The sequence below is a fragment of the Lolium rigidum genome, chromosome 6 (genome assembly GCF_022539505.1).
Source record: "Lolium rigidum isolate FL_2022 chromosome 6, APGP_CSIRO_Lrig_0.1, whole genome shotgun sequence".
NCBI classification, from domain to species: domain Eukaryota; kingdom Viridiplantae; phylum Streptophyta; class Magnoliopsida; order Poales; family Poaceae; genus Lolium; species Lolium rigidum.
The window spans coordinates 244,944,102-244,970,952 of record NC_061513.1 but is presented as its reverse complement, the minus strand read 5'-3'; positions in this window follow the sequence as shown (position 1 = coordinate 244,970,952).

Here is a 26,851-nt window from a genome sequence, read left to right as displayed (position 1 = left end):
TATCGTACGCTGATTTTATTTTTGTAGAGACCTTATCTTTTTTTATTTGTCTTGTAACACATTTAGTTCAGTCATACGAAATGAAAAAACCCAAAAATTTGCGGGTAACAAAACTAAACTAAAATATTTGACCGTAAAAATTACGTGCTATTACAAAATTCATGATAACTATGGTTAATTTGGTTATTATTGAAACCTAACTACAGTTAAATGGTTACTACCAGAACAGGGTTGTATTTTCATACAAAATCATATTTACCAAAATATTAAAACTGTATTTACCATGAGACCGTATAAATCTAACCAAATTAACCAAACGCGTAGCTGGAGCTGGAGGGGTAGAATCGTAGAAAGGGGATATGATAGTGTTTGAAACTAGGAGCAGGAAAAAAATTCGCGCCGAGGCTCCCCAAATAATTCCAGTTTTGACGCTTAACTTTAATTTTGTATTCACTAATTACTGCATGCAGTTTGATGTCAGCACGATGGAGTGATGAATTATAACAGGTCAATCAGATTAAACACAGTGATCACATAGTCGCATACACTTTCTAAAAAAAAAACATAGTCCCACACACAAGCTATGTACATATAGAACAGACTACACACCTCCCGGTTACTATATAGGAAAAGAATTCCAACAAAAAAATTAAATTTCATATCTACTAATCTACTAGACTATAAAAACTCTATGTATTCCATATAATACATGACCGTTTGAATTTGAATTTTTTTCACTCAGTTCTACAAACTTCCCGCTAATGCGTCTTTGAAGTAGTTGAAGCCGTTGATTTGCAGTTTAGAGGTGCAATATACCGCTCATGCAACAAGGACTCTTCAGATCTAACGGTTGTGAATGCATGCATTTGTCACCCATCCTTCCCACTCGATCTCTTGGACTGGCGATGCTCTAGAACCCGTTGGATACTTTGGGATACTACACTGCTCCAGATTATTAAATAGCCTTTTCCGAAATGGGAAGTCCGAAGTTGGTGGCTCCATGCACCAGATATGCATACTTGCTAGCTGCATGGTCTAGAAGAAGACTACTCTACCATTCATGTTAGCACTTTGCCGAGTTGTTTAGACTAGACTAAAAATCATCAATTCATCAAATAAATTGCTGTATAATTTTTCTAGGAGCTAAGAGGCCGGCATGCACCATTTCCAACGCACAAGTTTTGAACTAGATATGTAGCAGGAGTCATAATCGTCGGTCTAACAGTTGGGATTAGAGCACTAGTAGGAAAATCGGCTACCAGTTGACCGGTATCTCGACGGTGGCACAACCTTACTAGTTTTGTGCCCTAGGAGCTTCCCACGATCAGTCGCCGATAATCTTTGCTATATTCTATGTTTTGAGAGAGTATGACAAGACAACATGTATATATATAGCATCTAAATTAATGCGCTTACGATATTCTTATCGTCTCATACAGTGCAGCCACTTTGACGCATCGTGCGCACTCTCGAAAAAGAGATGATATTGTGTTGGTGAGGTACGGGCACAGAACACCAGCCGCGTGCCGAACAGGGGCACGCTGCCACTATCTTCATACCTATCGCGTTTATTGTCATCTATAAAGGTGGTCCCTACTTACTAGTCGCGTGTGACCCATGGAAGCACGCTGCCATAAACCGTTACTAGTAATAAATAAGTAGGCTCAACAAGTAAAAAAATGAATTGACTACCCAAATTCAAAGTTGTGGCACCAGCCGCAACTTGCCTGGCATACCTTTATCCGCGAAGGCGCAATATTGCTCCAAATTCGAAAATCTTCATATTATAAACTAACAGGTATATTTAAATCTGAGTGTAATGTGGCCCTGGTCATCATAAACAGTTCAACGGACACTGAATGACAACTAAAAATAATTTATTTAATAGAGATCAGCATGCTCACGATAGACGGTCCAGAAGGACACGTAAACCCATACACGTTGCAGAAAAGCCCCTCTAAAAAGAAGAAACTACAAAGAAGTCCTTGGGGAATTCTGCACCACCAGATCCGACCCGCCGCCCAACTCCGGCACCGGCAAAGCGAGCACCAAGAGAGGGAGAGACGGAAACCAACGAAGCCGAGGTAGAAGCAGCTCCATCGCCGACGGACGACTTTGTGAACCTCGAGAAAAGGAGCACCAGAGGTGCCCACATGTCGCTGTGGCTCGCGGGTCGGGGACCTGCCCCAAGCTCATCTTCCACCTCCAGATCCGGCGCACCACGTCGACGACGTCGAAGATCAGCCCCCGATCTGCCTTCCACAAGCCTCAAACCAAGCACGGGCCACGATATCCACCGGACAACCGCCAGCCACAACAGGCCGACGGTCGCAGCTCCTGCACACGAACCCACATCTTCCCACCAGCGCTGGAGAAGACGCTGGCGTGACGCGGATGAAGAGGAGGACCAAAAGTCCATAATGAGATCCCCGCCGTCGCCCCAGTGATCTCGCCTAGACAAACCAGCTCCAACAGATCAGTCCCTGACCGTCAGCAAGCTGACCATCAGCAGCAGAATCCGAGCACTTTTATTCACCGCCGCCACCATCTCCTCCGAGGACGAAAAGGGGACGGCAGGAAACCAAACAGCACAGCTAACCCTAGCTACTGTACACAAGTCCACCCGGCCAGATCAACGTCTCCTCCACTCCCGGCGACGGCAGAGCCGTCCGGAGAGGAGGGAGACGCGGATCTGGCCGGAGGAAACACTAGACGCGGTGGTCGCCTGGGAGTCACCTCTTGTCTCTTGTAGGCTGTAGCAGGCCTCTCTCACATGGGTTATTGTGATTGTAGACTGTCATCTTGAACCCATTTACAACTACCTTGAAAACAGCATGCTACCCTTTGTCGACGATCTCACCTTTGTAGGGGTTGGCATGGACAACCCACTTGCATTCTTTGCCGCATTGGATCACCACTAACTGGGGGTAGCTGCGCCCCCTCACATGAGCCCTGAACTCCTTCGGGATAACAAGCATATACAAATCATTGTTGTCCAACTAGACACAAAACCTCCTTGGATGAGAGACGGCATCATGGTGGCCGACCTGCTTCGCAGGGTGCCCTTTTGGTTTGTTACTATTAGACACCGACCTAGCACGGGTAGCTTCCATTGCCAAGGCATCCTCTCTCGTCCCCGACACCTTTGCCTCCTTTAGGATCACGGGGATATGATGTTGGTATCCCACTGGAGCAGGCCCGATGAATTTCCTGATACCTGTTCGGGTATCTTACATGGAAATCACAATTGTATCAGTTGACAAGCTTTGTAATATGTAATTCACAATTGCATCATGTACAATGTACAATGCATAATATCATCGTTTCCTCTGAAGCACAAATGAACCCATAAATAACCTAAATAACACAAATGCATAATTCAAATGATCTAAAGTACTCAGATAACGATAATGCGTCATGGAATCATCTTAGTTACCTAAACTGCACAATGCACCATCTAATAATTTACTATACAACACATAGCATCATCTAATGTCGTTAACATACTGATGTCTATGGGAGCTTCTATTCTTGTAGACAGTGTTGGGCCTCCAAGAGCAGAGGTTTGTAGAACAGCAGCAAGTTTCCCTTAAGTGGATCACCCAAGGTTTATCGAACTCAGGGAGGAAGAGGTCAAAGATATCCCTCTCATGCAACCCTGCAACCACAAAGCAAGAAGTCTCTTCTGTCCCCAACACACCTAATAGGTGCACTAGTTCGGCGAAGAGATAGTGAAATACAGGTGGTATGAATAAGTATGAGCAGTAGTAACGGCGCCAGAAAAGTGGTTTGCTGCCCAGGACTGGCGTGTGGTTGATGGTGGTAATATTGCAGACAGTACAAATGCAGTAAAACAGTAAACAAGCAGCGATAGCAGTATTTAGGAACAAGGCCTAGGGATCATACTTTCACTAGTGGACACTCTCAACTTTGATCACATAACAGAATAAATAGATAGATGCTAGACTCCACACTCTCTTGTTGGATGATGAACACCACTAACTGTGTAGGATTACACGAACCCTCAATGCCGGAGTTAACAAGCTCCACAATATTCGATGTTCATATTTAAATAACCTTAGAGTGCATGACAGATCAACATAACCAAACCAAGTACTAACATAGCATGCACACTTCGTCACCTTCACGCTACGAAAGGAGGCATAGATCACATCAATACTATCATAGCAATAGTTAACTTCATAATCTACAAGAGATCACAATCATAGCCTACGCCAAGTACTACACGATGCACACACCTGTCACCATTACACCGTGCGGGAGGAATAAACTACTTTAATAACATCACTAGAGTAGCACACGAGATAAATTGTGATACAAAACACATTGCAATCATAAAGAGATAGAAATAAGCACTTCACTATGCAATTCGTAACGGTGAATAAGTATTCCGTGAAATATAGCCTAAGAGACCCACACGGTGCACACACTCGTCACCTTTACACACGTGGGACAAGGAGTCTCCGGACATCACATAAGTAAAATCCACTTGACTAGCACAATGACATCTAGATTACAAGCATCATCATATGAATCTCAATCATGTAAGGCAGCTCATGAGATTATTGTATTGAAGTACATAGGAGAGAGATTAACCACATAGCTAGCGGTACAACCCTTAGCCTCGATGGAGAACTACTCCCTCCTCATGGGAGACAGCAGCGGTGATGAAGATGGCCGTGGAGATGGCAGTGGTGTCGATGGAGAAGCCTTCCGGGGGCACTTCCCCGTCCCGGCGGCGTGCCGGAACAGAGACTCCTGTCCCCCAGATCTTGGCTTCGCGATGGCGGTGGCTCTGGAAGGTTTCTCGTACCGTGGCTTTTCCGTCTCGAGGTTTTAGGTCGAGGGGCTTCTTATAGGCGAAGAGGCGGCGTCAGAAGGTCAACGAGGCGACGACACGCTAGGGGGGCGCGGGCCACCCCCAGGCCGCGCCGGCCTACCATCCGGTGGGCTCGTGGCCCCCTCCGGCCTCTCTCGGGTGTTCCGGAAGCTTCGCGTGATCCTAAGATGCTTCGGGCGTTGATTTCGTCCGATTCCGAGAATATTTCCTTACTAGGATTTACGAAACCAAAAATAGCGTAAAACAACGAACCGGCCCTTCGGCATCTCGTCAATAGGTTAGTTCCGGAAAACGCATAAATATGACATAAAGTATGCATAAAACATGTAGATATCATCAATAATGTGGCATGGAACATAAGAAATTATCGATACGTCGGAGACGTATCAGCATCCCCAAGCTTAGTTTTCGCTCGTTCCGAGCAGGTAAACGATAACAAAGATAATTTCGGAGTGACATGCCATCATAACCTTGATCATACTATTGTAAGCATATGTAATGAATGCAGCGATCAAAACAATGGTAATGCAATGAGTAAACAACTGAATCATATAGCAAAGACTTTTCATGAATAGTACTTCAAGACAAGCATCAATAAGTCTTGCATAAGAATTAACTCATAAAGCAATAATTCAAAGTAAAGGTATTGAAGCAACACAAAGGAAGATTAAGTTTCAGCGGTTGCTTTCAACTTATAACATGTATATCTCATGGATAGTTGTCAATGCAAAGTAATATAATAAGTGCAATATGCAAGTATGTAGGAATCAATGCACAGTTCACACAAGTGTTTGCTTCTTGAGATGGAGAGAAATAGGTGAACTGACTCAACATAAAAGTAAAAGAAGGGCCCTTCGCAGAGGGAAGCATTGATTGCTATATTTGTGCTAGAGCTTCGATTTTGAAAACATATAGAGAGCATAAAAAAAGTAAAGTTTTGAGAGGTGTTTGTTGTTGTCAACGAATGGTAGTGGGTACTCTAACCCCCTTGCCAGACAAACCTTCAAAGAGCGGCTCCCATTTTATTTTATTTTTGTGTGGCACTCCTTCCAACCTTTCTTTCACAAACCATGGCTAACCGAATCCTCGGGTGCTCGCCAACAATCTCATACCATGAAGGAGTGCCTTTTTATTTTAGTTTTATTATGATGACACTCCTCCCCACCTTTGCTTTCTCAAGCCATGGCTAACCGAATCCTTCGGGTGCCGTCCAACAATCACATACCATGGAGGAGTGTCTATTTTTGTTAATTAATTTGGGACTGAGAATCCCATTGCCAGCTCTTTTTGCAAAATTATTGGATAAGCGGATGAAGCCACTAGTCCATTGGTGAAAGTTGCCCAACAAGATTGAAAGATAAACACCACATACTTCCTCATGAGCTATTAAACATTGACACAAATAAGAGGTGATAAATTTTGAATTATTTAAAGATAGCACTCAAGCAATTTACTTTGTAATGGCGGAGAAATACCATGTAGTAGGTAGGTATGGTGGACACAAATGGCATAGTGTTTGGCTCAAGGATTTTGGATGCATGAGAAGTATTCCCTCTCGATACAAGGTTTAGGCTAGCAAGGCTATTTGAAACAAACAAAAGTATGAAACGGTGCAGCAAAACTCACATAAAAGACATATTGTAAACATTATAAGACTCTACACCGTCTTTCTTGTTGTTCAAACACTTTACTAGAAATTATCTAGACCTTAGAGAGACCAATTATGCAAACCAAATTTTAGCAAGCTCTATGTATTTATTCATTAATAGGTGCAAAGTATATGATGCAAGAGCTTAAACATGAGCACAACAATTGCCAAGTATCAAATTATTCAAGACATTATACCAATTACCACATGTAGCATTTCCCGTTTCCAACCATATAACAATTAACGAAGCAGTTTCATCCTTCGCCATGAACATTAAAAGCTAAGAACACATGTGTTCATATGAACCAGCGGAGCGTGTCTCTCTCCGACACAAGCATTTATTCAAACAAAAACAAAAACAAACAGACGCTCCAAGTAAAGTACATAAGATGTGGCCGAATACAAATATAGTTTCAAGAGAAGGAACCTGATAATTTGTCGATGAAGAAGGGGATGCCTTGGGCATCCCCAAGCTTAGATGCTTGAGTCTTCTTGAAATATGCAGGGATGAACCACCGGGGCATCCCCAAGCTTAGAGCTTTCACTCTTCTTGATCACATTGTATCATCTCCCTCTCTTGATCCTTGAAAACTTCCTCCACACCAAACTCAAAGCAAACTCATCAGAGGGTTAGTGCATAATCAAAAACTCACATGTTCAGAGGTGACACAATCATTCTTAACACTTCTGGACATTTCTCAAAGCTACTGGAAGTTAATGGAACAAAGAAATCCATCCCACATAGCAAAAGAAGCAATGCGAAATAAAAGGCAGAATCTGTCAAAACAGAACAGTCCGTAAAGACGAATTTTAAAGAGGCACCAGACTTCCTCAAACGAAAATGCTCAAATTGAATGAAAGTTGCGTACATATCTGAGGATCACTCACGTAAATTGGCATAATTTTCTGAGTTACCTACAGAGAATTAGGCCCAGATTCGTGACAGCAAGAAATCTGTTTCTGGCGAGTAATCCAAATCTAGTATGAACCTTACTATCAAAGACTTTACTTGGCACAACAATGCAACAAAACTAAGATAAGGAGAGGTTGCTACAGTAGTAACAACTTCCAAGACTCAAATATAAAACAAAAGTACTGTAGCAAAATAAACACATGGGTTATCTCCCAAGAAGTTCTTTCTTTATAGCCATTAAGATGGGCTCAGCAGTTTTAATGATGCACTCGCAAGAAATAGTATTTGAAGCAAAAAGAGAGCATCAAGAGGCAAATTCAAAACACATTTAAGTCTAACCCACTTCCTATGCAAAGGAATCTTATACACAAATGAATTCATGAAGAACAAGGTGACAAGCATAGGAAGATAAAACATGAGTAACTTCAAGATTCTCAACATAAAGAGGGGAAACTTAATATTATTAATATGCATATAACCATGTTTCCCTCTCTCATAATAACTTTCAGTAGCATCATTGATGAAATACACAATATACCCATCACTTAAAACATTCTTATTATGAGTCTCATGCATAAAATTATTACTCTCCACATAAGCATAATCAATTTTATTAGTTGTAGTGGGAGCAAATTCAACAAAGTAGCTATCATTATTATTCTCATCATCAAATATAGGAGGCATATTGTAATCATAATCAAATTTATCCTCCATAACAGGCGGAACCAAAAGGCTACTATCATTATAATCATCATAAATAGGAGGCAAAGTATCATCAAAGTAAATTTTCTCCTCAATGCTTGGTGGACTAAAAAGATCATGCTCATCAAAGCCAGCTTCCCCAAGCTTAGAATTTTCCATATCATTAGCAACAATGGTGTTCAATGTGTTCATGCTAATATGTTCCATGGGTTTTTTAACTTTTGGATCAAACCATTGATGTCTACGGGTGCTTCTATTCTTGTAGACAGTGTTGGGCCTCCAAGAGCAGAGGTTTGTAGAACAGCAGCAAGTTTCCCTTAAGTGGATCACCCACGGTTTATCGAACTCAGGGAGGAAGAGGTCAAAGATATCCCTCTCATGCAACCCTGCAACCACAAAGCAAGAAGTCTCTTGTGTCCCCAACACACCTAATAGGTGCACTAGTTCGGCGAAGAGATAGTGAAATACAGGTGGTATGAATAAGTATGAGCAGTAGTAACGGCGCCAGAAAAGTGCTTTGCTGCCCAGGACTGGCGTGTGGTTGATGGTGGTAATATTGCGGACGAGTACAGATGCGATGAGAACGAGTAAACAAGCAGCGATAGCGATATTTAGGAACAAGGCCTAGGGATTATACTTTCACTAGTGGACACTCTCAACATTGATCACATAACAGAATAAATAGATAGATGCTAGACTCTACACTCTCTTGTTGGATGATGAACACCACTAACTGTGTAGGATTACGCGAACCCTCAATGCCGGAGTTAAAAAGCTCCACAATATTCGATGTTCATATTTAAATAACCTTAGAGTGCATGACAGATCAACACAACTAAACCAAGTACTAACATAGCATGCACACTGTCACCTTCACGCTACGAAAGGAGGCATAGATCACATCAATACTATCATAGCAATAGTTAACTTCATAATCTACAAGAGATCACAATCATAGCCTACGCCAAGTACTACACGATGCACACACTCGCCACCATTACACCGTGCGGGAGGAATAAACTACTTTAATAACATCACTAGAGTAGCACACGGATATATTGTGATACAAAACACATTGCAATCATAAAGGGATATAAATAAGCACTTCACTATGCCATTCATAACAGTGAATAAGTATTCGTGAAATATAGCCTAAGAGACCCACACGGTGCACACACTCGTCACCTTTACACACGTGGGACAAGGAGTCTCCGGAGATCACATAAGTAAAATCCACTTGACTAGCATAATGACATCTAGATTACAAGAATCATCATATGAATCTCAATCATGTAAGGCAGCTCATGAGATTATTGTATTGAAGTACATAGGAGAGAGATGAACCACATAGCTACCGGTACAGCCCTTAGCCTCGATGGAGAACTACTCCCTCCTCATGGGAGACAGCAGCGTTGATGAAGATGGCGGTGGTGTCGATGGAGAAGCCTTCCGGGGCACTTCCCCGTCCCGGCGGCGTGCCGGAACAGAGACTCCTGTCCCCCAGATCTTGGCTTCGCGATGGCGGCGGCTCTGGAAGATTTCTCGTACCGTGGCTTTTTCGTCTCGAGGTTTTAGGTCGAGGGGCTTCTTATAGGCGGAGAGGCGGCGTCAGAAGGTCAACGAGGCGACGACACGCTAGGGGGGCGCGGGCCACCCCCAGGCCGCGCCGGCCTACCATCTGGTGGGCCTGTGGCCCCCCCTCGGCCTCTCTCGGGTGTTCTGGATGCTTCCGGGGATTCTAAGATGCTCGGGCGTTGATTTCGTCCGATTCCGAGAATATTTCCTTACTAGGATTTCTGAAACCAAAAACAACGTAGAAACAGCGAATCGGCCCTTCGGCATCTCGTCAATACGTTAGTTCCGGAAAATACATAAATATGACATAAAGTATGCATAAAACATGTAGATATCATCAATAATGTGGCATGGAACATAAGAAATTATCGATACGTCGGAGACGTATCAGCATCCCCAAGCTTAGTTTATGCTCGTCCCGAGCAGGTAAACGATAACAAAGATAATTTCGGAGTGACATGCCATCATAACCTTGATCATACTATTGTAAGCACATGTAATGAATGCAGCGATCAAAACAATGGTAATGCAATGAGTAAACAAATGAATCATAAAGCAAAGACTTTTCATGAATAGTACTTCAAGACAAGCATCAATAAGTCTTGCATAAGAGTTAACTCATAAAGCAATAATTCAAAGTAAAGGTATTTGAAGCAACACAAAGGAAGATGAAGTTTCAGCGGTTGCTTTCAACTTGTAACATGTATATCTCATGGATATTTGTCAATGCAAAGTAATATAACAAGTGCAATATGCAAGTATATAAGAATCAATGCACAGTTCACACAAGTGTTTGCTTCTTGAGGTGGAGAGAGATCGGTGAACTGACTCAACAATAAAAGTAGAAGAAAGGCCCTTCGACGAGGGAAGCATCGATTGCTATATTTGTGCTATAGCTTTGGTTTTGAAAACAAGAAACAATTTTGTCAACGGTAGTAATAAAGCATATGTATTATGTAAATTATATCTTACAAGTTGCAAGCCTCATGCATAGTATACTAATAGTGCCCGCACCTTGTCCTAATTAGCTTGGATTACCTGGATTATCATTGCAATGCACATCTTTTAACCAAGTGTCACAAAGGGGTACCTCTATGCCGCCTGTACAAAGGTCTAAGGAGAAAGCTCGCATCGGATTTCTCGCTATTGATTATTCTCAACTTAAACATCCATACCGGGACAACATAGACAACAGATAATGGACTCCTCTTTAATGCTTAAGCATTCAACAACAATTAATTTTCTCATATGAGATTGAGGATATTTGTCCAAAACTGAAACTTCCACCATGGATCATGGCTTTAGTTAGCGGCCCAATGTTCTTCTCTAACATTATGCATGCTCTAACCATTCTAGCAGTAAATCTCCCTTACTTCAGACAAGACGGACATGCATAACAACTCACATGATATTCAACAAAGAGTAGTTGATGGCGTCCCCAGGAACATGGTTATCGCACAACAAGCAACTTAATAAGAGATAAAGTGCATAAGTACATATTCAATACCACAATAGTTTTTAGGCTATTTGTCCCATGAGCTATATATTGCAAAGACAAAGAATGGAAATTTTAAGGTAGCACTCAAGCAATTTACTTTGGAATGGCGGAGAAATACCATGTAGTAGGTAGGTATGGTGGACACAAATGGCATAGTTATTGGCTCAAGGATTTGGATGCATGAGAAGTATTCCCTCTCGATACAAGGCTTAGGCTAGCAAGGTTTATTTGAAACAAACACAAGGATGAACCGGTGCAGCAAAACTCACATAAAAGACATATTGTAAACATTATAAGACTCTACACCGTCTTACTTGTTGTTCAAACACTTTACTAGAAATTATCTAGACCTTAGAGAGACCAATTATGCAAACCAAATTTTAGCAAGCTCTATGTATTTCTTCATTAATAGGTGCAAAGTATATGATGCAAGAGCTTAAACATGAGCACAACAATTGCCAAGTATCAAATTATTCAAGACATTTTACCAATTACTACATGTAGCATTTCCCGTTTCCAACCATATAACAATTTAACGAAGGGAGATTCAACCTTAGCCATAAATATTATGAGCTAAGAACACATGTGTTCATACGAACCAGCGGAGCGTGTCTCTCTCCCACACAAGCATTTATTCAAACAAAAACAAAAACAAAAACAAACAGACGCTCCAAGTAAAATACATAAGATGTGACCGAATAAAAATATAGTTTCAAGAGAAGGAACCTGATAATTTATCGATGAAGAAGGGGATGCCTTGGGCATCCCCAAGCTTAGATGCTTGAGTCTTCTTGAAATATGCAGGGATGAACCACCGGGCATCCCCAAGCTTAGAGCTTTCACTCTCCTTGATCACCTTGTATCATCCTCCTCTCTTGACCCTTGAAAACTTCCTCCACACCAAACTCAAAACAAACTCATTAGATGGTTAGTGCATAATCAAAAATTCACATGTTCAGAGGTGACACAATCATTCTTAACACTTCTGGACATTGCCCAAAGCTACTGGAAGTTAATGGAACAAAGAAATCCATCCCACATAGCAAAAGAGGCAATGCGAAATAAAAGGCAGAATCTGTCAAAACAGAACGATCCGTAAAGACGCAATTTTATTGAGGCACCAGACTTGCTCAAATGAAAATGCTCAAATTGAATGAAAGTTGCGTACATATCTGAGGATCACTCACGTAAATTGGCATAATTGTCTGAGTTAACTACAGAGAATTAGGCCCAGATTCGTGACAGCAAGAAATCTGTTTCTGCGCAGTAATCCAAATCTAGTATGAACCTTACTATCAAAGACTTTACTTGGCACAAAAATGCAATAAAATAAGATAAGGAGAGGTTGCTACAGTAGTAACAACTTCCAAAACACAAATATAAAACAAAGTACTGTAGTAAAAAAACACATGGGTTATCTCCCAAGAAGTTCTATCTTTATAGCCATTAAGATGGGCTCAGCAGTTTTAATGATGCACTCGCAAGAAATAGTATTTGAAGCAAAAGAGAGCATCAAGAGGCAAATTCAAAACACATTTAAGTCTAACATGCTTCCTATGCATAGGAATCTTGTAAATAAACAAGTTCATGAAGAGCAAAGTAACAAGCATAGGAAGATAGAACAAGTGTAGCTTCAAAAATTTCAGCACATAGAGAGGTGTTTTAGTAACATGAAAATTTCTACAACCATATTTTCCTCTCTCATAATAACTTTCAGTAGCAACATGAGCAAACTCAACAATATAACTATCACATAAAGCATTCTTATCATGAGTCTCATGCATAAAATTATTACTCTCCACATAAGCATAATCAATTTTATTAGATGTAGTGGGAGCAAATTCAACAAAGTAGCTATCATCATCAAATATAGGAGGCATATTGTAATCATAATCAAATTTATCCTCCATAACAGGCGGCACCAAAAGACTACTATCATTATAATCATCATAAATAGGAGGCAAAGTATCATCAAAGTAAATTTTCTCCTCAATGCTTGGGGGACTAAAAAGATCATGCTCATCAAAGCCAGCTTCCCCAAGCTTAGAATTTTCCATAGCATTAGCAACAATAGTGTTCAAAGCATTCATATTAATAACATTCCCATTAGCATGCATATAAAGTTCCATGGGTTTTTTAATTCTCTCTTCAAACACATCATGTCCTAATTCAAGATAAAGTTCATAAAGATCTCTCATATTTTTGTTGTTTTTCATTATGCCTAACTAGTGTAAACAAGAAACAAAAAGATGCAATTGCAGGATCTAAAGGAAATAGCTTCGAGCACAAACACAATGGCGCCAGAAAAGTACAGTTACCTGGAACCGGAGTATGAGTGCCTTTTACCTTTCCTCCCCGGCAACGGCGCCGGAAAAGTACTTGATGTCTACGGGTGCTTCTATTCTTCTAGACAGTGTTGGGCCTCCAAGAGCAGAGGTTTGTAGAACAGCAGCAAGTTTCCCTTAAGTGGATCACCCAAGGTTTATCGAACTCAGGGAGGAAGAGGTCAAAGATATCCCTCTCATGCAACCCTGCAACCACAAAGCAAGAAGTCTCTTGTGTCCCCAACACACCTAATAGGTGCACTAGTTCGGCGAAGAGATAGTGAAATACAGGTGGTATGAGTAAGTATGAGCAGTAGTAACAGCGCCAGAAAAGTGCTTTGCTGCCCAGGACTGGCGTGTGATTGATGGTGGTAATATTGCGGACAGTACAAATGCAGTAGAACAGTAAACAAGCAGCGATAGCAGTATTTAGGAAACAAGGCCTAGGGATTATACTTTCACTAGTGGACACTCTCAACATTGATCACATAACAGAATAAATAAATAGATGCTAGACTCTACACTCTCTTGTTGGATGATGAATACCACTAACTGTGTAGGATTACACGAACCCTCAATGCCGGAGTTAACAAGCTCCACAATATTCGATGTTCATATTTAAATAACCTTAGAGTGCACGACAGATCAATAGAACCAAACCAGGTACTAACATAGCATGCACACTGTCACCTTCACGCTACGAAAGGAGGCATAGATCACATCAATACTATCATAGCAATAGTTAACTTCATAATCTACAAGAGATCACAATCATAGCCTACGCCAAGTACTACACGATGCACACACTGTCACCATTACATCGTGCAGGAGGAATAAACTACTTTAATAACATCACTAGAGTAGCACACAGATATATTGTGATAACAAACACATTGCAATCATAAAGGGATATAAATAAGCACTTCACTATGCCATTCATAACAGTGAATAAGTATTCTGTGAAATATAGCCTAAGAGACCCACACGGTGCACACTACTCGTCACCTTTACACACGTGGGACAAGGAGTCTCCGGAGATCACATAAGTAAAATCCACTTGACTAGCATAATGACATCTAGATTACAAGCATCATCATATGAATCTCAATCATGTAAGGCAGCTCACGAGATTATTGTATTGAAGTACATAGGAGAGAGATGAACCACATAGCTACCGGTACAGCCCTTAGCCTCGATGGAGAACTACTCCCTCCTCATGGGAGACAGCAGCGTTGATGAAGATGGCGGTGGGGTCGATGGAGAAGCCTTCCGGGGGCACTTCCCCGTCCCGGCAGCGTGCCGGAACAGAGACTCCTGTCCCCCGATCTTGGCTTCGCGATGGCGGCGGCTCTGGAAGGTTTCTCGTACCGTGGTTTTTTCGTCTCGAGGTTTTAGGTCGAGGGGCTTCTTATAGGCGAAGAGGCGGCGTCAGAAGGTCAACGAGGCGACGACACGCTAGGGGGGCGCGGGCCACCCCCAGGCCGCGCCGGCCTACCATCTGGTGGGCCTGTGGCCCCCCTCTAGCCTCTCTCGGGTGTTCTGGATGCTTCCAGGGATTCAAAGATGCTGGGCGTTGATTTCGTCCGATTCCGAGAATATTTCCTTACTAGGATTTCTGAAATAAAAAACAACAGAAAACAGCAACTGGCCCTTCGGCATCTCGTCAATAGGTTAGTTCCGGAAAATGCATAAATATGACATAAAGTATGCATAAAACATGTAGATATCATCAATAATGTGGCATGGAACATAAGAAATTATCGATACGTCGGAGACGTATCAACCATCCATGTCTTAAATCAGGAAATAGAATAAGAAGTTCATTGTTGTCCATTATGCCTTACTAGTGTAAACAAGAAACAAAAAGATGCAGTTGCAGGATCTAAAGGAAATAGCTTCGAGCACACACACAATGGCGTCAGAAAAGTACTTAGTTACCTGGAACCGGAGTATGAGTGCCTTTTACCTTTCCTCCCCGGCAACGGCGCCAGAAAAGTGCTTGATGTCTACGGAAGCTTCTATTCTTGTAGACAGTGTTGGGCCTCCAAGAGCGAGAGGTTTGTAGAACAGCAGCAAGTTTCCCTTAAGTGGATCACCCAAGGTTTATCGAACTCGGGGAGGAAGAGGTCAAAGATATCCCTCTCATGCAACCACTGCAACCACAAAGCAAGAAGTCTCTTGTGTCCCCAACACACCTAATAGGTGCACTAGTTCAGCGAAGAGATAGTGAAATACAGGTGGTATGAATAAGTATGAGCGAGTAGTAACGGCGCCGGAAAAGTGCTTTGCTGCCCGGGATCGGCGTGTGGTTGATGGTGGTAATATTGCGAGACGAGTACAAATGCGAGTAAAACAAGTAAACAAGCAGCGATAGCGATATTTAGGAACAAGGCCTAGGGATCATACTTTCACTAGTGGACACTCTCAACTTTGATCACATAACAGAATAAATAGATAGATGCTAGACTCTACACTCTCTTGTTGGATGATGAACACCACTAACCGTGTAGGATTACACGAACCCTCAATGCCGGAGTTAACAAGCTCCACAATATTCGATGTTCATATTTAAATAACCTTAGAGTGCATGACAGATCAACATAACCAAACCAAGTACTAACATAGCATGCACACTATCACCTTCACGCTACGAAAGGAGGCATAGATCACATCAATACCATCATAGCAATAGTTAACTTCATAATCTGCAAGAGATCACAATCATAGCCTACGCCAAGTACTACACGATGCACACACTGTCACCATTACACCGTGCGGGAGGAATAAACTACTTTAATAACATCACTAGAGTAGCACACAGATAAATTGTGATACAAAACACATTGCAATCATAAAGAGATATAAATAAGCACTTCACTATGCCATTCGTAACGGTGAATAAGTATTCCGTGAAATATAGCCTAAGAGACCCACACGGTGCACACACTCTGTCACCTTTACACACGTGGGACAAAGAGTCTCCGGAGATCACATAAGTAAAATCCACTTGACTAGCACAATGACATCTAGATTACAAGCATCATCATATGAATCTCAATCATGTAAGGCAGCTCATGAGATTATTGTATTGAAGTACATAGGAGAGAGATTAACCACATAGCTACCGGTACAGCCCTTAGCCTCGATGGAGAACTACTCCCTCCTCATGGGAGACAGCAGCGGTGATGAAGATGGCGGTGGAGATGGAAACGGTGTCGATGGAGAAGTCTTCCGGGGGCACTTCCCCGTCCCGGCGGCGTGCCGGAACAGAGACTCCTGTCCCCCAGATCTTGGCTTCGCGATGGCGGCGGCTCTGGAAGGTTTCTCGTACCGTGGCTTTTCCGTCTCGAGGTTTTAGGTCGAGGGGCTTCTTATAGGTGAAGAGGCGGCGTCAGAAGGTCAACGAGGCGACGACACGCTAGGGGGGCGTGGGCCACCCCCAGGCCGCGCCGGCCTACCATCTGGTGGGCCTGTGGCCCCCCTCTGGCCTCTCTCGGGTGTTCTGGAAGCTTCGCGTGATCCTAAGATGCTGGGCGTTGATTTTGTCCGATTCCGAGAATACTTCCTTACTAGGATTTCTGAAACCAAAAACAGCAGAAAACAGCAACTAGCCCTTCGGCATCTCGTCAATAGGTTAGTTCCGGAAAACGCATAAATATGACATAAAGTATGCATAAAACATGTAGATATCATCAATAATGTGACATGGAACATAAGAAATTATCGATACGTCGGAGACGTATCACATACCACAATAAAACATCATCAAAATCACTTAATAATGAAAAACTGAATCATCTAAATTACCTAAGCATGTATAGCACAATGCATCATAAAAAAGTAACCTAAACCACATACTGCATCATCAATCCAAATTATCCAAACAGCAAAAGGCTTCATGTAAATTACCTAAACAACACAATGTGTTATCAAAGTTACCTAAACAGCACTGCATCGTCAAAATTATGCAAAGTGTTCAACGCATCATCTAAATCTAACCTCTCCTGAAGAAGCACAAACCGTCGCTGGTGCAGGGGGTGCAACAGACAACGGTTTCTCCGCGATCAACCTGAGTTTTCGCGAGGCGAACGGAGTACATGTGTGAGAGTCCAATCATCCGACAACTTCAGATGTACCGCCGCCGAAGTAAAAAAGATTGGGGCCAGAACCAGCCATCGAAGATGGGTTCAGCGTCGTCTCTGTGGCAGATGAGGGCTTCGGCTTAATGAGCCGAAACACGAACTGCAGCCGCTTTTGCTGCGATGGCAGGGTCGGCGAACAAGCTATCGACAACGGATGTTTCAGTGATAGCGTTGTCGCCGACGAGGGTTCTGTGCAGTCGGTGGAATCAATGACACCACCCCGCAGCTTCTAAGGAGACCCCGAGGAGGATCCCAGCTCGGCGATCGACAAAGTTTTCGCGTGGCCGGCAAAGGCGATTAAACAACACACGGATCCACTTTCTCTGTAGATGATTGATGCCGCTTGAATCCAGCACACTCCTCACTAGACTCGTCGATCTTCTCAATGAATTCCTTTGTGGGAACGAATCCATTAACAACAATATATATCGTGACCCCCTCCTCCCGCACCTCTCCTCCCGCACCCCTCCTCCCGCGCCCTCCCAAACCCTAAACACACCCCTCCTCCACCGCCGCCGCCGGTAGCGCCTCCGGGCAAAGGCCACGGGGCGTGGTGGAGGCGGCGGCCTCTCCTTGTTGCCGCGCTGGGACGGCGACCGGGATCCCTCGACGCTCACTGCGGCCGGTCGGATTTGGTGATGGGCGGCGGCGGCGGCCAGACCTCTGCGCGACGGCCGGAAGCGGCAGCCCCTTGCCTTCCGCCGGATCTTCACCGCAGCACGCCGGAGGGGCTGGTGGCGGGCAACGGCCAGGCCATGATCTGCGCCACTTTCCCCCCGCCTCTCGGCCGTGTGTGGAGGTGATCTCGGGTTTCTCTCGCGCCACGAGGTCGCCCGGGGCAGCAGCCTTGGGTACGACGGTGGAGGTGGCCATCTTCTTCGTCGGAGAGGGTCGGCCTGCGGTTGGTGGTGGTGGATCCATCGATCTATCACCGCTTTCCGGCGGCATGATGGAGGAGCTTGGAAGCCGGCGTCGGTGTCGCCGGTGGTGGGTTGGAGTGGCCAGCCCGGGATGGTCGCCGACGTGGGGGTCCGACCTGAATAAAGGCGGCCTTCCTAGGGCCTCTCTTGCGTGAAGAGGAGGACCTACCGGAGGCCTAGACTCGTGATCTGGCCGGAGTGTTGAGTTCCGGAAGGCTCCGCCGATGAATGTAACAGTGCTTTTGCCTGGAGTTTGTTGGATCGGAGGTATTCGGTCGTGCGCACCCATGTTTTTATTCCGACCGATTGGTTCTGGAGGGAGCGGCGCGAAGCTCTTTTTCTTTGATTGACATCAAGTGACTATGGATCCATGATGAAAGTCGGAAGAAGAGAATTTCATGAAGGCCAGAGGGGAGGACTAGCTAAGGGAGGTTCAAGTCTTTGCGATGTTGAGGGACTTGCTTAGTGTTTCGGGCTTTACAACAGCGGTATGAAAGTGGGGGCGACAACACAGGTGAAGTGCAGAGTCCTACCTTTCAGGGTGAAAACCCAAGGTCTGGCCTTAATTGGTTGTGACTGGCAATGTCCTTGGTGGAGGCCTGTAATTCAGGTGTTGTCTTGGCGGTGGATGTATTGCTGTTGTTAGGCCCGAGATACTGTAGCGGGACTTTTATTTCTTAGTTTTTTTCTTCTTGTTTTTGGCTGTGTGCATCCGTAGTGCCATTAGGGTGGTGCGTTGTTGCAGAGGCTGGGTGTAATTGGTATCTTCTTGATATTAATATATTCTCTTTATCGAAGTGGGTAAAGCGAACATAAGAGAAAGATAGGGGTGGAGGTCAATGGGTCTATAAATGTGGAACTCTGACAGCGAGAGAGTGCCGGGTGCGAGATTCAGCACCAAAATTTGGTGGGCTGTTGGCCGGATCTTTTTTCCTTTCAAAATTTGTAGTGCAATATAGGCAGGATCTTCTCTCCCCTCGTTTTGGGAACAGTGGATGGCCCCGATGGTCCTACAAGCTTCGGGAGTCTTCACCTTTCTGGACTCCCCCCTAGGCCCTAGCTAGCAAACCGGGAGAGGGAAAAAAAACTCAGAATGGTTATCTACTGACAGATGCAAACATTTTTTAGATATAAAAGGCACTAAGTGCCCGACTTAGTTACGGTCCGGGCAGCTCAAAACGTTACGGATCTAAACCGTTAACGTGTAAGTTTGTTATTGTTTTATAAAGGGGGGATGTTTAAAATAGTTTTACGACTTCTGAATAAACCTGGGAATGGTTCTTTATTAACAGGTGCAAACACGGGTAAGTTTGGTATTGGTTCAAAGATAAAACAGTTGGGTATGGTTGAGTCTTGGCCTAAACGGTTTGGTTCCTAGCAACTCATAACTACATACTCCCTCCGTTTTGAAATACTTTGAATTCTAGGCCTAAAATTTGTTCTGACATACTCTACATTAATTCTAGCTTTTACTACTAGTCAACAAGAATACGGGTAACGAAGTGGTCCTCCTTTATCTATTGGATGTAACTATTTTCAATGTAGTTTGGATTCGTTGTTTACCAATTTAAGTAGTACTAATAATGCACTACTAATTTGATTGATTTTCCCTAGAATGTATAGAAAAAGGAGAAGGTAGGGATTATATTGGTCGTTTATGGCAAATAACCATAGGAGCGTCTCCCACGAAGCACATTTTGCAATGGTCGGCGGCAGCCAATCTCAACCCACAAGTTAGGCGGAGATAGCTTGTGATTTATTTCAAGTTCGGTGGCAAACTGGCATTACACATTTTATATACATTTGGTTTTTCTAAGTTGGTCACGTGGGTACAGTTTGGGTATGATTGAGTTCCCTAACCATTGTCAGGTTTACTTCTCACAATCCAACTTGGTGAAACTTGATTAAATTGTGCCTAGTGAAGAAATAAAGCTAAGGGGTAATTATGGTATTCTTAAGTAGACAGTGTCAAACTTCATGCACTAGCCAAAGTAAGCACAATTATGAAGTGATGGGTGGGCTAGGCAATCTATTTATACATATAGCAACATGTTAAAAAACCATATTGTACATTCCACTAGTAGGAAAAGGTTCATCAGTGGCGCACGAAAACATGATTCTGCCACAGAAACTTCGCCACAAAAAGGGTTTCTGTGGCGCACCGTACCATGCGCCACAAAATTAAGGTGTTCTATGGCGCATACGATCTGGCCGCGCCACAGAAATAGGTGCGCCACTGAATTCTATTTTGGTACGCCACTGAACAATGTACATGTATACTCGATTTTGTGCTCCCTGGTGTATTATACATGTTTTATACAGGTTTTGTACACAGTATACATGTATAATATAGACAGATAGACAGATATAATATTGACACATATAACATAGCAACATTATACATCATCATCACAGTACTTATAGCCCGATCGAGTTATATATATAGTGGCAAGTGTCAAATGTTTTGCATACAACTCTTAATTCATACAAATTTTACAATTTCGAGATACAAAGTAGTCTTCATCCGGTTCCTCCTTTGCTCCCTCCTCTCTACCCACCAGGCATCGCTTGCATCGGGGTCTTCATCCAGTTCATACTATGATTAAAATGGAAGAAAGTGAGACCAACAAGTCCGATGCACAAGAGAAATGGAATAAATGCCTCATACAATGTTGGTCAACACAAATATTAACATTCAGGGATGGTGTAAGTGAGACCAAGTCCGATGCACAAGAGATTGATATTTGTGCTATCTTACCAGGCTCACTTACGCCACCCCCAAGTGTACGGTGACCAAACATTTTAATCATCGGCATTTTGAAAATACCAAAGCAAATGGAATGACAAAATGGAATAAGTGCCTCATACATTGTTGGTCAACACAAATATTAACATTCAGGGATGGCGTAAGTGAGACCAACTCCGATGCACAAGAGATTGATATTTGTGCTATCTTACCGAGGCTCACTTACGCCACCCCCAAGTGTACGGTGACCAAACATTTTAATCATCGGCATTTTGAAAATACCAAAGCAAATGGAATGAAAAAATGGAATAAGTGCCTCATACATTGTTGGTCAACACAAATATTAACATTCAGGGATGGCGTAAGTGAGACCAAGTCCGATGCACAAGAGATTGATATTTGTGCTATCTTACCAGGCTCACTTACGCCACCCCCAAGTGTACGGTGACCAAACATTTTAATCATCGGCATTTTGAAAATACCAAAGCAAATGGAATGACAAAATAGAATAAGTGCCTCATACATTGTTGGTCAACACAAATACTATGGTCAGAAACCATAGTTGCAGTATACACCGCAGTATACTTTGCAGAAGGGCCCCCTTTGCCCGGCCGTCGTTCCGTGAACGGGTCCTTGACGACACAACAACACCGATCTGCCTCTCCGGCGCAGAACCACGGCAGTCCCAGCCGCCTCCCTTGTGGCCACAAGGGAGGCGGCTTGGACTGGAGTGGTTCTGCACCGGAGAGGCAGGTCGGCGTTGTTGTCTCGTCAAGGACTCGTTCACAGAACGGCGGCCGGGGAAAGGGGGGCCCGTCTACAAAGTATATTGCAGCGTATAGGTGACCAAACATTCTAATCATCGGCACTAAAATGGAAGAAAGAGCCAATGCAATTAAGAAGTAGCTAGTATGAACTAAATGGAATGCCTCATACTTTGTTGGTCGAAACAAATATTAACATCCAGGGATGGAGTAAGTGAGGCCAGGTAGGATGCACAAGATATTGATATTTGTGCCATCACACCAAGCCTCACTTGCTCCACCCCCGAGTGTACGAGTGATCGACCAACCATCTAATCATCGGCAAGTACAAAAACACCAACAAACCAAACAACCATGGTGACATAAGTCAAGATGCTCAAACACACATAGCATGCATGGAGCAGATGCTCCAAAGGGATTATTCATCACTTGGTATATAGACCAAGTGATGCTGGCAAAAGAGAGGCCAATCAAGAACCAGTAAATCCAGTAAGTGATAGATATGCCTAAACAAGCAACAACACATAGCATATCCCAGCTAACCAGATGAGACAAGTCTTGGTAGCCAACTTAATCACCTAGCACCACCTAGCCTTTTAAAACCATCAGAAACAGTCCATTTTCTTCAAAGGATACCACAGTGGCATTCATTTACATGATCCCCTACTGTGGATATCTCTATTTTCATCAAAGCCAACAAGAAATAAGGGATTACCATAAGGGATTACTCATCACTTGGTAGTAATTAACCAAGTGATGCTGGCTAGAGTCCTTAAAAGAAATCCATCATAAGCATGGTCAAATACACATATATAGCATGGGGCAGATGCTCCAAAGGGATTATATATTCATCACTTGGTAATTTGGAGAGCAAACAAGCAGTAGCCATATCACTCAATCCAATAATATAGTAATTTGGATCATAAGGCATCAATTAAGGAGGCAATTAACCAGGGACAAAGGGAAACATTTGATGATCCAGTAAGTGCATGAGACTTTGAGCTACCAAGAATAAAGGCCAACAGTGGATAAACATCTGCAAGCAGCTCACACACACATGCAAACACATGTGTTGATAGTAACAAAACAGCAGAAGAACACCACCAGATATTCATGGGTACTTAGGATCAGTAGGGAATTGATAAAGTACAGTGAGGAGCAAGCATACCATCGAAACTGTCCATTTGAGAGAAATAACATTGGGGTAATGTTAAAATGTTTGTCTCCATATTTGGGAGACATTTTTAATATTGGAGTCTAGCTAATGGAAACCAAGAACTAGTCTTGATCTCCAAATGGTGATTAGAGGGAATTTATTCATCTTAAGCAACATTAGGGACAAATGGGATCATGCAAGGGACTTGGGTCATTTGGATCATAAGGCATCAATTAAGGAGGCAACCAGGGACAAAGGGAAACATTTGATGATCCATTATCATAGGCAACAAAGCAACAACTTTCCCCCTCTAATCTAGCTAGAGTCCTTAAAAGAAATCCATCATAAGTATGGTCAAATACACATATATAGGATGGGGCAGATGCTCCAAAGGGATTATATATATTCATCACTTGGTAATTTGGAGAGCAAACAAGCAGTAGCCATATCACTCAATCCAATAATATAGTAATTTGGATCATAAGGCATCAATTAAGGAGGCAACCAGGGGACAAAGAGACAAAGTAATTTCGTCGAGCACTTTGTGCCCGCACGGGAGAGGAAGAGGGAGGGGAGGGGAGGCGCTAGAGGTGGAGCTCACCGACGATGCTGTTGGAGGAGGGGCCGGGTAGAGGAAGAGGGAGGGGCCGGGTAGGGGTGGAGGAGGAGGTTGACGATGATGGGAGGGGTGGAGGAGGAGGAAGACGCGGCGGATCCTCCTCCTTGACGCGCCGCCGGCCCCTCCTCCTCCATGCGGCGGCCCCTCCTCCTCCACGCCGCAGCGGCTTGTGCTGCTGGTGGCGGGGATGGGTGGAGCGTGGCGGCATGCGGCCCTCGCGGAGGAAGGAGGCGGCGGCGGCGACGACGACGGCCACACTCACCATGGAAGGCGGTGGCGCGCGAGGGAGAGGAAGAGGGGTGGAGGAGGAAGAAGTACGGGCGGCGGCGCGCGAGGGAGAGGAAGAGGGGTGGAGGAGGAAGAAGTATGGGCGGGGGGAGGGGGTGTAAGGGTATTTTACCCTTATCCATTATTTTGGTGAAAATGACACCGTGCTAGTGTATTTGGACTAATACATGGCTACAAGATGATTCCCAGGTATTAGCCAAAGAGGTATAAAGGTGTATCAATGGAAGAAGAAGGCAATGGAGACCCCCCAATTCGACGAAAGAATCAACGAGGATTTTCCTGTGTCCGGCCGGTCATTGGCCCGGTCGGACCGGCCCCGGCACCGGCTAGCCCGGCCAGGGACCGGCTCCGGCGCTTGTGCCATCCGGGCAGGGATCCAGCAAAGGGGCAAGCTCTCCGGTCGCCGCCCGGTCTCCAGCCCGGTTAGGACCGGCCCATCCGGTCACCGGCCCGGTTGAACCGGGCTACCGACCGGCTGCCCCGGCGCCAACCGGATTTCACGCTTGTGCCATCTGGGCGCATTCCAGTATGCCCAGAAGCTCCTCCGGTCAGGTTCCGGTCCCTGCTCCGGTTGAAACCGGCCGGCCCGGTCGAGAGCCCGGTTTGACCGGCCTGTGCGCCGGCCGGCCCGGCGCCAAACCCGGTCAACCGGATTCCTCGAAGAAAATCTGATGTGGCAAGTTGACCAACGGCCATTTTTCGAAGAACACTATAAATAGGCCTTCTCCTACCTCTGAACAGTTAGACAACATACTACAAGCTGTTCTTGAGCTCTCTCTCTCTCTTACTCCATTGTTAGAAACACCAAAAGCCTCCGATCTCCCTCCTCCTCCACCCAAACTCAAATCCCTCCGGGGAATCACTAGAGGAGGACCCGATCTACTGTTCTACCAAGCCAAATCTCATTCCCCCTTGTATTCATCGAGAAGCTTGCTTCCTAGGGTTCCTTGGAAACCCTAGGTGGGCAAGAGGAGTCCCGAAGCATCCGGGCTGTGGATTTGCTCCGGGCAAGATTGTGAAGGTTTGGAGGCTACCTCAAAGTCTACCACAAGTGAGTGAGCTATTCCTTCGTGGGATAGGCTCGGAGAATAGGGTGAGCCTTCGTGGCGTGGGGAATCCTTCGTGGGACCTCCACCCCTCCAAACGTGACGTACCTTGTTGCAAAGCAAGGGAACACGGTAATACATCCTCGTCTCCGCGTGCTATCGGTTATCTCTAACCAAACTCCTTACTTGTGATTTAAACTGCCTGAGAGAGCCTTCGTGCTCGAGATAGTTGTATCTTCATATAGGTTGCTTCACCTAGTTTGCATTAGGCTCATCTTTATATTCCGCAAAGCCTAATATTGCAAAGAAAGAATTAAAATTTGTAGAAACCTATTCACCCCCCTCTAGGTTTACCATCTCTATACTTTCAATTGGTATCAGAGCCTGGACTCTTATTAAGGGCTTCACCGCCTTAAGAGTGAGATGGAAAAACTATTCGAGGGTCTAGATGAAAACTCTAACCTTTCGGTTAAAGAGATGAAATCTAGATTCTTGGCATATGATGCCGAGAAGAAGAAAAAGGAGGATGAGCTACAAAGCCAAATGGCAGAAATGTCTACCATGCTTAAGAAATTGACTAGTGGGCCTCCTAGTACGGCTTCGGCCTCACTAGAGAGCTATCGCGAAGTCAACCATGAATATCCCAAAAACACTTCACCCATGCCTCATATAAACCATAGTGGGAATGTTCCCCATTTTGATGGAACTCACTTTCCTTTTTGGAAATCTTCTATGGAGTCTCATATTCGCAATGCGGCAGTGGAGTTGTGGGAGATCATTGTTCATGGATACCGGGAGCCACAAGATCCCATTCGGTTGACCTCCACCGAATTCTACAACCGTCAACTAAACGCCTCCGCCCGTGACAAGATTAGGAGTGGCATCAACCGCAAGCTCCTTGATCAAGTCAATGACATAGAGTCCGCTAAAGAGTTGTGGGATCGAATCGTAGTACTCCAAGAGGGAACCGATTTGATCCAATCCGCTCTTTATGAGACCGCAAAGCAAGAGGCTCATCAATTCATGATTCGAGAAGGAGAGTCCATGGCCGATGCTTATGCAAGACTTGGTGCTCTTAGAGTAAGGGTCAGGGGACTCAGTGTTGAGAAGTACAATGATGGCTTCGAGATGAATGAACAATTCATAAAGTCCAAGGTCATTGCTATGATTGCCGTCAAACAAGAAGACACCAACCTTGCACTCAACTTACAAATCATGACCAAGAGTGCCGACCTCAACTCCGATGATCTAGTTTCCTATGTGGCTGCCAATGAAAACATGGCCAAAGCGGGAAAGAGGCTCATGGCAATGAACCGTGTTGATGAAGCCTCATACAACCATGAAGCGCCACGCAATCTTGCTCTCAAGGCTAGGGCCAATCATGGAGGAGAGGAAGACTATGAGATTGAAGAAGAGGAAGAGATGACCTCAACTAGTGACATAGCTACCGACTTTGCTTTCTTTGCCAAGAAGTACAAGGCTAAGTTCCCTATGCTCCTCAATGACAAGAAGAAGAAGAGAAATTGCTACAATTGTGATGAAGATAGCCACTTTGCAAATGAGTGCCCTTATGAGAAAAGGGTGGACAAGCCAAGATTCATCAAAGGGGTCAAGCCAAGATTGAAGCCAAACCCAATCAATGACCGATA